The sequence below is a fragment of the Rhinopithecus roxellana genome, chromosome 2 (genome assembly GCF_007565055.1).
Source record: "Rhinopithecus roxellana isolate Shanxi Qingling chromosome 2, ASM756505v1, whole genome shotgun sequence".
Taxonomy (NCBI): Eukaryota; Metazoa; Chordata; class Mammalia; order Primates; family Cercopithecidae; genus Rhinopithecus; species Rhinopithecus roxellana.
This window is the reverse complement of record NC_044550.1, coordinates 118,484,642-118,496,087: the sequence shown is the minus strand read 5'-3', so window position 1 is coordinate 118,496,087 and position 11,446 is coordinate 118,484,642. Positions and strand designations below refer to the sequence as shown.

At 39.0% G+C, this 11,446-nt stretch overlaps 1 pseudogene; it reads left to right on the top strand.

Annotated features, from left to right (window-relative positions):
• Window positions 1–3,351: 3,351 nt before the first annotated feature.
• On the top strand, window positions 3,352–11,228 carry LOC104678742 (annotated as a pseudogene).
• Window positions 11,229–11,446: the final 218 nt, after the last annotated feature.

The following is an 11,446-nucleotide window of genomic DNA, read 5'->3' as shown; positions in this document are numbered from 1 at the left end:
ATCCAATTTATGAGCAAAAGTTACACATATGAAATACATACAAATGACATATTTTTTGAGATTATTATTCTTATAGTTTTCAATGGAATTATCTTTTACTGTAAAACTAAATGACAACAAACGAACTGAAACGTCTTTTAAATTTTTCTGCCCCCTTTCTCCATTTCCTCATTTATCCACACTAACCCTCCCCAACACCACTACTCAAGTCTTAGGAGAAAAGGCAAATCATTGACATTCTGATGGCAAGAGGTTTTCTTTTTAAGCACTCTGCTCAGCAAGAGTTAAAACAAAGTAAGTCGATTGGAATGAATAGATAATTAATCAAATATTCTCATGTTTGTAAGTGCTCCTTTCAACTCTGTAACAATAATTGATCTTCAATAGGTCAGGATTGACTCCTTCTAATTTTGTCATTAATGTCTATATGACCACCTACATTTTTAAAATTAGTTTGTTAGTCTATAATTGTATATTAGGCACTACACTAAGTACTTTAAATTAATTACCTAATTTTAATACTATTTTATAAAGGAGAGAACTGAGGCTCAGGGAGGATGTTATTTGCTCAGTATGGTACATTGAGTAAGAATTATGAGACGTGACCACATAAGATTATTGGTCTTTAAATAGCAGTTAAAATCACTAGTTAGGCACAAGAAGTTGAGCAGCTACTAAACATTCCTTGCTTGATTCCCTCTTCTGCACAGTAAGCACAATCATAATATCTATCTCCTAGAGTTATCATCATTATTGAGTGAGATGAGTTTATGCAAACACATTTAGCAAAGTATTTGTCATGTAATAAGCAATCAAAGGTTAATACATAGACACAGAGCACTCCTAAAACATTTCACCCACATAATACAAATGCCAAAATTTACAAATCAGTTATAATAGAGATGGTATCTCCATCACCATTATTAAATTTCCATTGCACTTATTCAGAAGCAAGAGTGAATTTGAACATAGAGTGATGAGTATATTCTAAATTACAGAATCTGAAAATTCTTTTCTATGCAGTAATAATTCAAAAGCATTGGTTGTACAGTCTTAAAAAAGAGAATTTCTAATTTTTTTTGTTTTCCAAAATTAAGAGAATATTTTAAATTATTTGTCTTATTATCATTTTCTTTTCCAATAATAGAGAAATGTATGAAACCCAGTATATAAAGACAGTGATGGGCCAGGAACCCAAAATTTAAGTTCCAAACTATACCAATCTAATATGCTGGAAAAAATCATAATATGAAGACATCTTTCTTGCTATAGCTCCAATAAATATTCTAACTACATTAACACAACCTAGCTCATTTAATCTAGACAGTAACCTATGAGGTAGGTACTGTTATAATTTCTAGTAACAGATAAGAAAACTGAGGCATAGAAAGAGTAAGTAACTTACTCAGGGTCACACGTTTAGTGAGATTCATAGCTGCACAAATAGAGGACCCACAGGAAAGTTACATAACCTCCCTGATTTTCTGTTCTCAATTGTGAATAAAGGGCTTAAAAATGACACAGAAGGTAGAATTTTAAAATCAGACTCACTTGAATCACATCTCTTACCCAATGCCATGTTTTACAGATAATGTGATGGGTACTGGTGGCTGTGAGACAGGCAAATATGTAAACCTCTGGTATTGCTAAAGCAAATGCCTACGTCTTTCCTTGATGTAAGAGTACATATTGTGGCCCAGATTTAATATATGAGGTCTCTAAGTGAGCCATTCAGGGTATCATTTACACAATAAAAAGCTTTTTAATTTTGAAACGTCTCTATTTTATACTCGTATAAATGGCATTTTCCAATGGACCATGCCTCTTAAATCCATATTTTCCTAGTTTGTTTGCCATAAGTAACTCAAACAGAGCATGTACACCTTACTAAAAAGCATCTTAAAGCTTCGAATTGTCTACTACCTTTCCACAGAAAATAGCAACAGGAAGCACATTTACTAGGTGACTTCAGGCAGTTTCTCCCCAGGATGCCCTTGGTTGGAGGACATGGCTACTAAACCTTTTTATCCCAAAGTTGAATTCGATTATTTCCAAACTATCTTTCAACCCTATCATTGTGTTACTTAAAAGTCAGTTGTGTTATAATTTATGAGTCTTGTATTTGACATGTTAAATTCTCATTAATACCCTAAATAATGTAGTATATTAAGGAGATAAGCATGGCAAAATACTGCAGCTGGAATTGAATTCTTTAGTGTAGAATTTTAAATGTTAAATATTTTTAAACAGCCCCTGAAATTTTTGTCATAGAACTACTCAATGTAATATTGTCAGCCAAAAAAGTAATAATTCAAAAAGCAATTTTAAAAGCTTCGTAAGTGCACAATTTTTTTTTTCTCACCTTGTCTGGAATTGAACAGCCAGAGATTCAATTATAGCTGTCAGAAATTCATACCTCATCATATTACGGTAATAATATATTATCTTGGAAAACCAAGGCCAAATTTAGCTGTATCTTATAAGCAACATATTGATTTTTCAAAAAGGTTTATATAGGTTAAAACCCCTCAGAATCATGTTACTCTTTCAGAAACATGAGAAAATATTGTGACATTTCATTTTAAAATACATTGAAAAGTTTTACTGGCTTACAATGATTGCATATATATGTTTTCCCTCTGCAATCAAAATGATAAGCAGGTATGCCAAAAACAGACTGAGAAAAAAATTATATTTTTTCCTAGGTTCTCCACTAATTTGCATTTGCTTCTTGTTTATTCATTTTATCATCTTCAGGCAAGTGATAGCTGACACTGAAATGTTCAGAAAAATTTTGGTGATAAGTGTAAAATTAATGATAAGTATAAACAGTCTACTCAACCTAAAAAGGAAATATATTTATACCATGTAATATTATATGAAGGATTAAGTAGATGAAATAGAAAGAATAAAAATAAAAGTTGAAATGAGAAAATAAGAAAATATTAACAAATAGAATGATGAATACACCTCTGCTTTGGGTTAAATGCAGGATGTGTAGACATATAGACATATATTATGCATTACACACTTATGCTTACATTTTATTATTTAACGACATCAGTGACCTACATTTTTCCCAATTGTCACTTGTTTTATATAAAGTTTACAAATTTTTAAATCATGTATGTGGATTTTCCTTTGTGGTTTATTTATCTATAGTTATAATTTCCTTTCTCATTTAGTCGTGAGATAAATATTCACTTTATTTTCTTACAGTTTGAGTTTTTTTAAATATTTAAGTCATTAATCCATCTTAATAAAAACAGTAATGAGAACAAATTCAGGGTCAGTTAAAAATAGAAGGATCGAACGGCAAGTGCGTGGGGCCAAGAATAGCTCCTCTGAAAAATGGCAGAAGCAGTTTTCCATGCCTCAAACAGGAAACGAAGAATGTGTGAGACTTAAAGAGTCTCCATTGCCGATTCCTTCTGGTCAAGACCATGGTCCTCAGAAAGAATTCAAGATATTCTATGCTGAGATGATTAACAACAATGCGATTGTGAGGAATGCAGAGGACACTGAGCAGCTCTATGGGGAAGTTCTTTTGGAAAAGGTATTCTTTCAAGAAGCCGTCCAAACATCACAATTTCAGATCCTAAACTGGTTGCTAAATGGAAAGATATGAAGACAAACATGCCTGTCATCACATCAATGAAGTATCAGCGTAGTAGCGTAGTGTTGAGCGGGTGGCAGAGCTGATGCGTAGACAGGGGCAGGGTGAGAGAGTACAGTGCGCAGAATCCTCAAGGATTACATGAAACCGCTTGAGCGTCCCTCTGGGAAAAGGAATGAACAGGCTCAAATGCATGATGGGCTTAACTCTGGAATGATTTCCAACATGGAAGGCACAGCGGTAGGAGAGGGACCTTCTGTGATAAAGGGGGACTCCGGAAAGTCAGGTGTTATGGGTGATCCCGGTGAGTCATTAGGCTGCCTGCAGGTGGGCTCTGGGCGCGACCCACCAACAGATGGCTTTGAGGAAAGCGTGGGAGAGGATGCTTCACCTCTGCCCCAAGTATGTTCCTGCAGACACGATGCTCTCGTCCTCCCTTGTAGCCCTTACCAGTGAGGACAGCAGACAGCGTTTTGGTCTCCTGCATGCTGGGGACAGAGGGCCTGACCATGAGTACATGCTGGTGCAGGAAGCCGAGTGTGCGTGAGCGACAGGAAGGATGCCCCAAATGAGGAACTGGTGCAAAGAAAGAGACTAATCTGCAGAAGAAATCCATATAGGATCTTTGAGTATTTGCAGCTCAGCCTAGAGGAAGCCTTCTTCCAGGTCTATGCTCTGGAATGTTTAAATATTTGCTATGACAAGGAGCCTTTAACGATAGTGAAGCTCTGGAAAGCTTTCACTGTAGTTCAGCCCAGGTTCAGGACCACCTACATGGCCTACCATTACGTCCTAAGCAAGAGCTGGTGCCCAAAGTGGTGCTCAAGTACGGGACAGATTTACTGCTATGTTGGAAAGGCCCTCTACTTACCATACAAGCTATTCTGTCATTATTGAGCTAGTTGATGAGCATTTTGAAGGCTCTCTGCAGGCCTTTCAGTTAGACGTCCCTGACTGCCTTGAGCAGAGTTTCCATTAATGTCTCCAAAGAACTCATACTGTGCCGTTTCATTAAATCCTCTACCATGACTGACAAGGAAATGGAGTCACCAGAGTGTACGAAAAGAATTAAAGTTCACGAGAGAGGAGTGACCAAGACGAACTTTAACAATTCCACCTCAAATTTCTAATTTCACCAACAACTCTTTATTGAGGGCTAGGTAGAAAGTTCTTTTTTTTTTTTTTTACTGTACTCCCCCATTAATTCATAAGTTTTAAAGGGCCTCGTGCTCCCAGCACTAGACAGCGATCAGTGCTTTTAAAGATCAATTACACAGGGGAGGAGAAAGAGTCCTGTGCTGGGCCTGCAGATTCTGCCCTTGCATTGGCCTCTTCCAATCCCGAGCCTTGTGCCTCTGGCCTCAGTCTGTGCACTCCTCCAGTCACTGGGGACGTCGGGCTAATGAGTAGATGAATCCTGAGAGGACTCTTCCAACAGCAGGGACATTTTTTCTCTGATTTTACCTGAAAATTGTAGTAGTTTACATTTATACAGTATAGTTTATGAAACACTTTCATACACAAGCATCTCTTGTTACTTACATCTAAGCTGTTCCCAAAAGAGTGTTAGCAGATTTAGCAATTACAAGATCTATGTTCCATTATTTTAAATTGAAAAAATTGTTATGTGTCTCAGCTTATGCAAGAACTTTGACCAATAGCTCAAAACATTTAAAAATCTCTTTAATATCTACCAAGGATTTCTGTATCACAAAGTCTTTAAAACATCAGTTACCTAATCATTTAATTCTCAAATGAACTCATTCATAGGCATGTTTATGTACAGAACACAACAATATTGTACAATATTAGATAAACATATCTTCACTGAACTTGTTATAACAATGAGTGGTGAAATAATGTTTGGAGACATAATGAAAGCAATTAACATTTAGCAAAATATTAAAAAGTCTGTTTAATTGGTGAAAAAAAAAACAGAAGGATTATCTACAATTTTACCACTTTCTGAAGAAACATAAATTTTCAAGTTGGCTCATGAAGGATTAGAAAATGTAAAAAAGCCAAAGATTAAGGGAGCCCCTTTTAGCTTTCAATCAATAAATTATTCAAATATTATTAAATTAATGGTTTGTGAAGAATATATAGCATGTTAGGCACCAGTGGGTGTGTAAACTGCTACAAACTTTCAGAACAGCAAATTGGCAATATAAATCATGAACCATAAAATCTTCCACACCGATAATTCTATTTCCAGGAAGCTATACTACTAAATAATCTCAAATTTAAATGATGACTTATGAACCAAAATATTAATTGTCCCATTAATAATAATACTGAAGAGTTGGATGAAACTTAAATGTTCAACACTGGGAAGATGACTCAGTAAATTGCAGTATATATGAGGGAGGAAATATGAGATAGATTTCAAAATTGATTTTACTAAAAATGCTAATGCCATATATATGCTCAAGATTTATTGAAAAATCTATGATATAAAATTATATGTATAGTATAATCCTTTTAAATAAAAGGTATAACATTTATAATTTTTAGTTAATACACAAATATACTTAATGCACAACCATACTTATATAGAAAAATTAATACAAGAAAATGCACTAAAATGAGAGTAGTAATTGCCCCTTAGAGGAAAAATTGATGTATAAGATTTTTACCTTCTTTCACTTTTCTTTCTCTTCCATGATAATACCCATCAAGTTATTTCATTCTTCATTACAGTAGCTAACTCTGAGTCCTAACTAACACAGTGATTTTGAGACTGACTTTCTCTTTAATAAAATGGAAACTGATCCTTTAACAACAATTTATAAAAGTGTTAAATGATCTTGGAGGGTCCCTCTAGCTTTACCAAAAGAATTTTTTTCCCATAAAAAGTGAAAAGTCTCAATCCTGAATGGCACCCTGTTATAATTTAGAAACTGCTATGCTGAGTTAATTTACTATCGCAAAGCCCAGAAATGATCTCATTGACAGAGATGCCTCGGCACCATTCTATTCCTTGATCATCCCCCGTATCATTTCCCCAATATATTAGCCTTATTTTGCAAAGATCCTAGCTTAATTTACTAACTCATTATGGACTTAGAGGGACGTAAAATGTGGATTCAATTTGTTCCCTGAACATTTAAGAAATGCAACAACAGCATTTCTTACAAATTTTTTTTGTTCTATTAGCAATGTTACTTTGTTGTAATAAATTAATGAGTTTGGTGCTTCTCTTTCAATTGTGTGTGTGAGAGAGAGCAATTCATAATGATATTCACACTATAAATTGTAATACACAGCTACCCTTTTTGTAACTGTAAAGTCTGAGTCATTTTCGTGATGGTGAAGGGGATATGACAGGTTTGTGGGAAAGGGTGAGCCAACAGCCCATCTGAACACCAACTGAACACCATTCCCCCAGAAGTCACTGGATTTCTGGGAAACAACTTCCTAGACTTTAGTGTCCTCAATTAAAGAGAAGACAGTTACGGCTTTTCTCTCTGTCTATTGAGGGTAGAGTACAAAAATAATTTCACTTGAAAGCCTTACTTAATGGCAGTGACATAAAGTGAGAGAGGTTTTAACATGCTGTCTCCTCACATCACCTACAGTTCCAGATTCCCATTGTTAGGGGGTCTTGGGGGTGTTGCTTTCCTGGCTGTAAATCTGTGGCCGGTGGCACCTTTGCCCAAGTTTTATTTGGGCCCACTGGGCTTGTTCCACTCACTTTGCATGGCAGGCTGCACTTGGTTCATGCTACCAGCCTGGATCCCACACCTTCAAGGAGAGTGTGAGTCAGGTGTGGAGGAGTGAGGGGTGTGTGAGCAAGTATGGGATCCTGCCACTATGCAGTCAGATACAACAGCTGCTGCCGCAGCATGGGCAGCTCCAGGTGCCAGCTCTCTCTGTGAGGCTGTGGCTCCACCAGGTGCACTGCAAGCAGCTTCCCCAGCTGGTACTGGGGAACATGGCGGTTCCTGGAAGTTTAGAGATGCTAGGAACTGCAGGGCCCCAAAGAGGGAATCATTACTCTGGCTTGGGGAGCTCCCAGGTCTGGGGCCTTCAAGGGGCTACAGCTATTCTCTCCTTCTCTTCATTGGCAATGTGGCAAGCAAGAAGTATGTTTTACCCCTGTTTTGGTTACAGCTTATTTAGCTTCTCCATTAAGAGGGTTCCAAGTTATTGTCCTGCAACCAGGAAGAATGAGATATGCAGACAAGTGGAGGGTGAGCAAGATGAAGGGGAGATTTATTGAGTGATAGAACAGCTCAGAGGAGACCCACAGGGGGCAGCTCCCTTCCACAGCCAGCATGTCCAGCTGAGAGGGTAGCTCCTCTGTAGCTGGTTGTCCTGTCGTCTGCTCTGCCCTGGCTGAGCCTGAGGGTTTTCTGGGCCTCAGAAGGGAGAAAGTGCATGCCAGTTGGTCCATGGTGACCATGGGTGGGACCGGAAAGGGCACTGCAAGTTCCCGCTCCAGTCTGTAATACTGGCAGCCTCGCCCCCACTCTTCAGGCCCTTCCTGGTCTGAAGGTGGGCCCTCACCAGGACCCACTGCCTTCCACCCAGGAGCCTGTCTGCCTCCTGCAACTGTTCATGGCACCCAGGCTGCTTGCACCAAGAGGTACCTGCAAGCCAGTGCTGAGCCACCGTCAGCCCCCAAGCCTCGGCTTCCCTCCCCTCCCTGAACCCCACCACTTGTCAGCACCCAAAGTCTGGAGAGGGCCAAGGCAGCAGTGGGTTGGTGTGTCAGTGCTGCCCAAAGGATGCACACACCCGCTGAGCTGTGACAGCTCCCCAGCTTGCCCCAAGATCAGAGTGGGCGCCAGGAGTAGGGAGAGGCCAGGGAGTGGGAGCAGATACTCCTGAGCCTGTAGGGGAAGGGGAGACCTTCCCAGGCCCCCAAGAGTGCAGACTGCAGAGATGCCAGGTCCTGTACCTGGGAGGGCAGGGCTCCTGCCAGCTCCTTGGAGCCTGTAGGCAGCCCCAGCTGTGCCTCCTCGCAGCCTGGGGTGTGTGCTCAAGGTCCACACTGGGCCTTTCTCTGCATGCCCCTCTGTGCCTGACCTCACTGCTCCCCAACTGGCAGTGGCTCGGCCCAGCCCCACTGAGGCAGCCCCCCAGGGCAACCGACTCTGGGAGTGCTCCACTTGTCTCTGACTCCCGCCGGCTCCGTGGAGTGTGGCACCATCCTGGGCCCAGTTCTGCCTCCTCCCTGTGCCAGCCCCACAGCAGTGTCAGGTGAGAGGGGTGACATGGGCCAGGATCCAGAGTGGCAGAGGCTCTGAGTCTGGGGCAGCAGTATGAGGGTGGGCGCGGTGCAGCCAACTGCCTTGGGGATACAGGGCACAGTGTTCCCACTGCCACTACTGCTGCTCCTGTAGCCACTCTCTCTGCCACTGCTCACACCTCCCCACTGCAGCCATTGGTGGCAGCGGCCGCTCTAGATGGCCCGTCACTGCCATCGTCATCTTGCTTCCATGTCTCCCACATCTAAACCTGAGACCCCTCTGCAGCCCTCAGCCCCTGAGATAAGTTTTGCAGTTCTCTGGGGTTTTATGTTCCTCATATTCATCCCATTTACTAAACTTCCTGCTTCAAGTGCTTTTCCCTAGTTGCTGGCCCCCTCCCTACATGAAGCTATTCTTGATTATCATCATAGTTATAGGTTTTGTTTATCTTTTTAATAAATACTCATTCTCTGTCATTTCTAAGGATTTAAGTTCTAAGAAGTGATGATACTTTAATAAAAATAATTAAAATCATCTTCCAAATGTTCCTTAGATCATTTTATTCAATTTTAAAATCCCTTAATTCTAGAAAATATTGTTATACTTACAAACCTTGGGGAAATTTTTTTGGAAAATACATTTAGTTCTAAAGGTCATTTTAGTAAGGAAGATGGTTCTCCAATCTTCTTTTTATATTTTCTGTATTTGTTTCATAAAAGTCAGATATGCTTATTGACACATATTTCAAAATTCTGGTTTTGTTGTTAAATCAGTTATACAATTTATAAGGTGCTTACTAATGTTTACTTGATTGTCATGGGTTTCCAGTAATTGAATTGTGTAGTATTTAATTTCTTGTAGGCTTTACATTTTTTTCTTTTACTTTTTAATATTTCTCATTACATTGGCTATGATTTCCAGGAAGAAAATTATAAATTGATTATACTTGTAGTTTTTGTATCTAATTGAGTTGAGCTAAATTTCAAAATTGCTATTTGTTTTCTATCAATTTATTCTTACACTTTAAACAAGTCTTGATTGATAACTATTTTGCTCAATTATTAAGGCAAAAAAATGTGAAAAGCTCTGACTTTTATATCATTGTTACAGAATACATGAATTATTATTATATGCTTTGTGTAATTTAATTATTTTTAATGAAAAATTTTCTCTCTGGTATTAGTATTTTCCTTTTTCTGACATTAGTGTAGAAATTTTAACCTCTGTGGGTTGTTTTGTTTACATTCTCGTTAAACTTTTACCAGTCCTTTTTTTATTTTTCAGATTTTCACAATGAGTAACAGGGATATACCCATTCTATTTTGAAATAATTTATTTATTTTATTTTATATTTTGCTTGTCAAACCTCAAAGTTTTTACTTTTCTTTCCTTTTTTTTTAGATGGAGTTTCACTCTTGTTGCCCAGGTTGGAGTGCAATGGCACAATCTCAGCTCACCGCAACCTCCACTTCCTGGGTTCAAGCAATTCTTCTGCCTCAGTCTCCCGAGTAGCTGGGATTACAGCCATGTACCACCACGCCCAGCTAATACTGTATTTTCAGTAGAGACAGGGTTTGTCCATGTTGGTCAGACTGGTCTCAAACTCCTGACCTCAGGTCATCCACCCACCTCGGCCTCCCAAAGTGCTGGGATTACAAGGGTGAGCCACCGCACCGGCCGAGTTTTTACTTTTCTACTAGTGATTTTGACATTTAGATTTGCTTTAATAACTGAGGTATGTCTTAATTCAATTATGTAATTTGTGCACTTTTATGTATCATGCTGTTTCTTTAATTTTGCTATGTGGCCTACTTTCCTGTTATTTTTTTCTTTCTGTTACTTAAAATGTATGGACTCTTTTCTTCATTTAAGATATTTTTATACCCATGTGTGTTTAAATTTTGGTATAACTCATCTTTATTTGACTATCAATGCCAAGCCTGGAATAGTATCTATTGATTCCCCTGATGTGAGATGAAATTAGCACATTCATTTCCTGCTATAATTGAACCACCAGATTTTTGTGTGGCTACATTTAAAATAAATGAGAAATAAAAGGAATAAAAATACGAATTCAAATATAATTTGAAAAAATTTCTTGATGAGATTGAGGAGAATGGTCAAATGCATGGCATACAAAATCATTTCTGTAAATGTCTCACCTGCATATTTTTTCCTCTCATAATTATTTTTTTGAAATGGAGTCTTGCTCTGTTGCTCAGGCTGGAGTTCAGTGGCCTAATGTCAGCTCACTGCAACCTCTGCCTCCAGGGTTCAAGCAATTCTCCCGCTTCAGCCTCCTGAGTAGCTGAGACTATAGGTGTGTGCCACCAGGCCTGGCTCATTTTCGTACTTTTAGTAGAGATGGGTTTTCACCGTGTTGGCCAGGCAGATCTTGAACTCTTGATCTCAGGTGATCTGTCTGCTCCAGCCTCCCAAAGTGCTGGGATTACAGGCATGAGGCACCGTGCCCGGCCTCCTCTCATAATTATATTCACTATGCCAATTGTGACTTTTCTATCTTGTTCTCTCTCCTGGATAAAGTAGTTCTTCTTTTTCCTTTATCATTCTCTCTACTCTCTTTCCCTCTTTTCTCTCTCTGCTCTTCCTTTCCCCAGCTTTTTCCCAGTCAGGC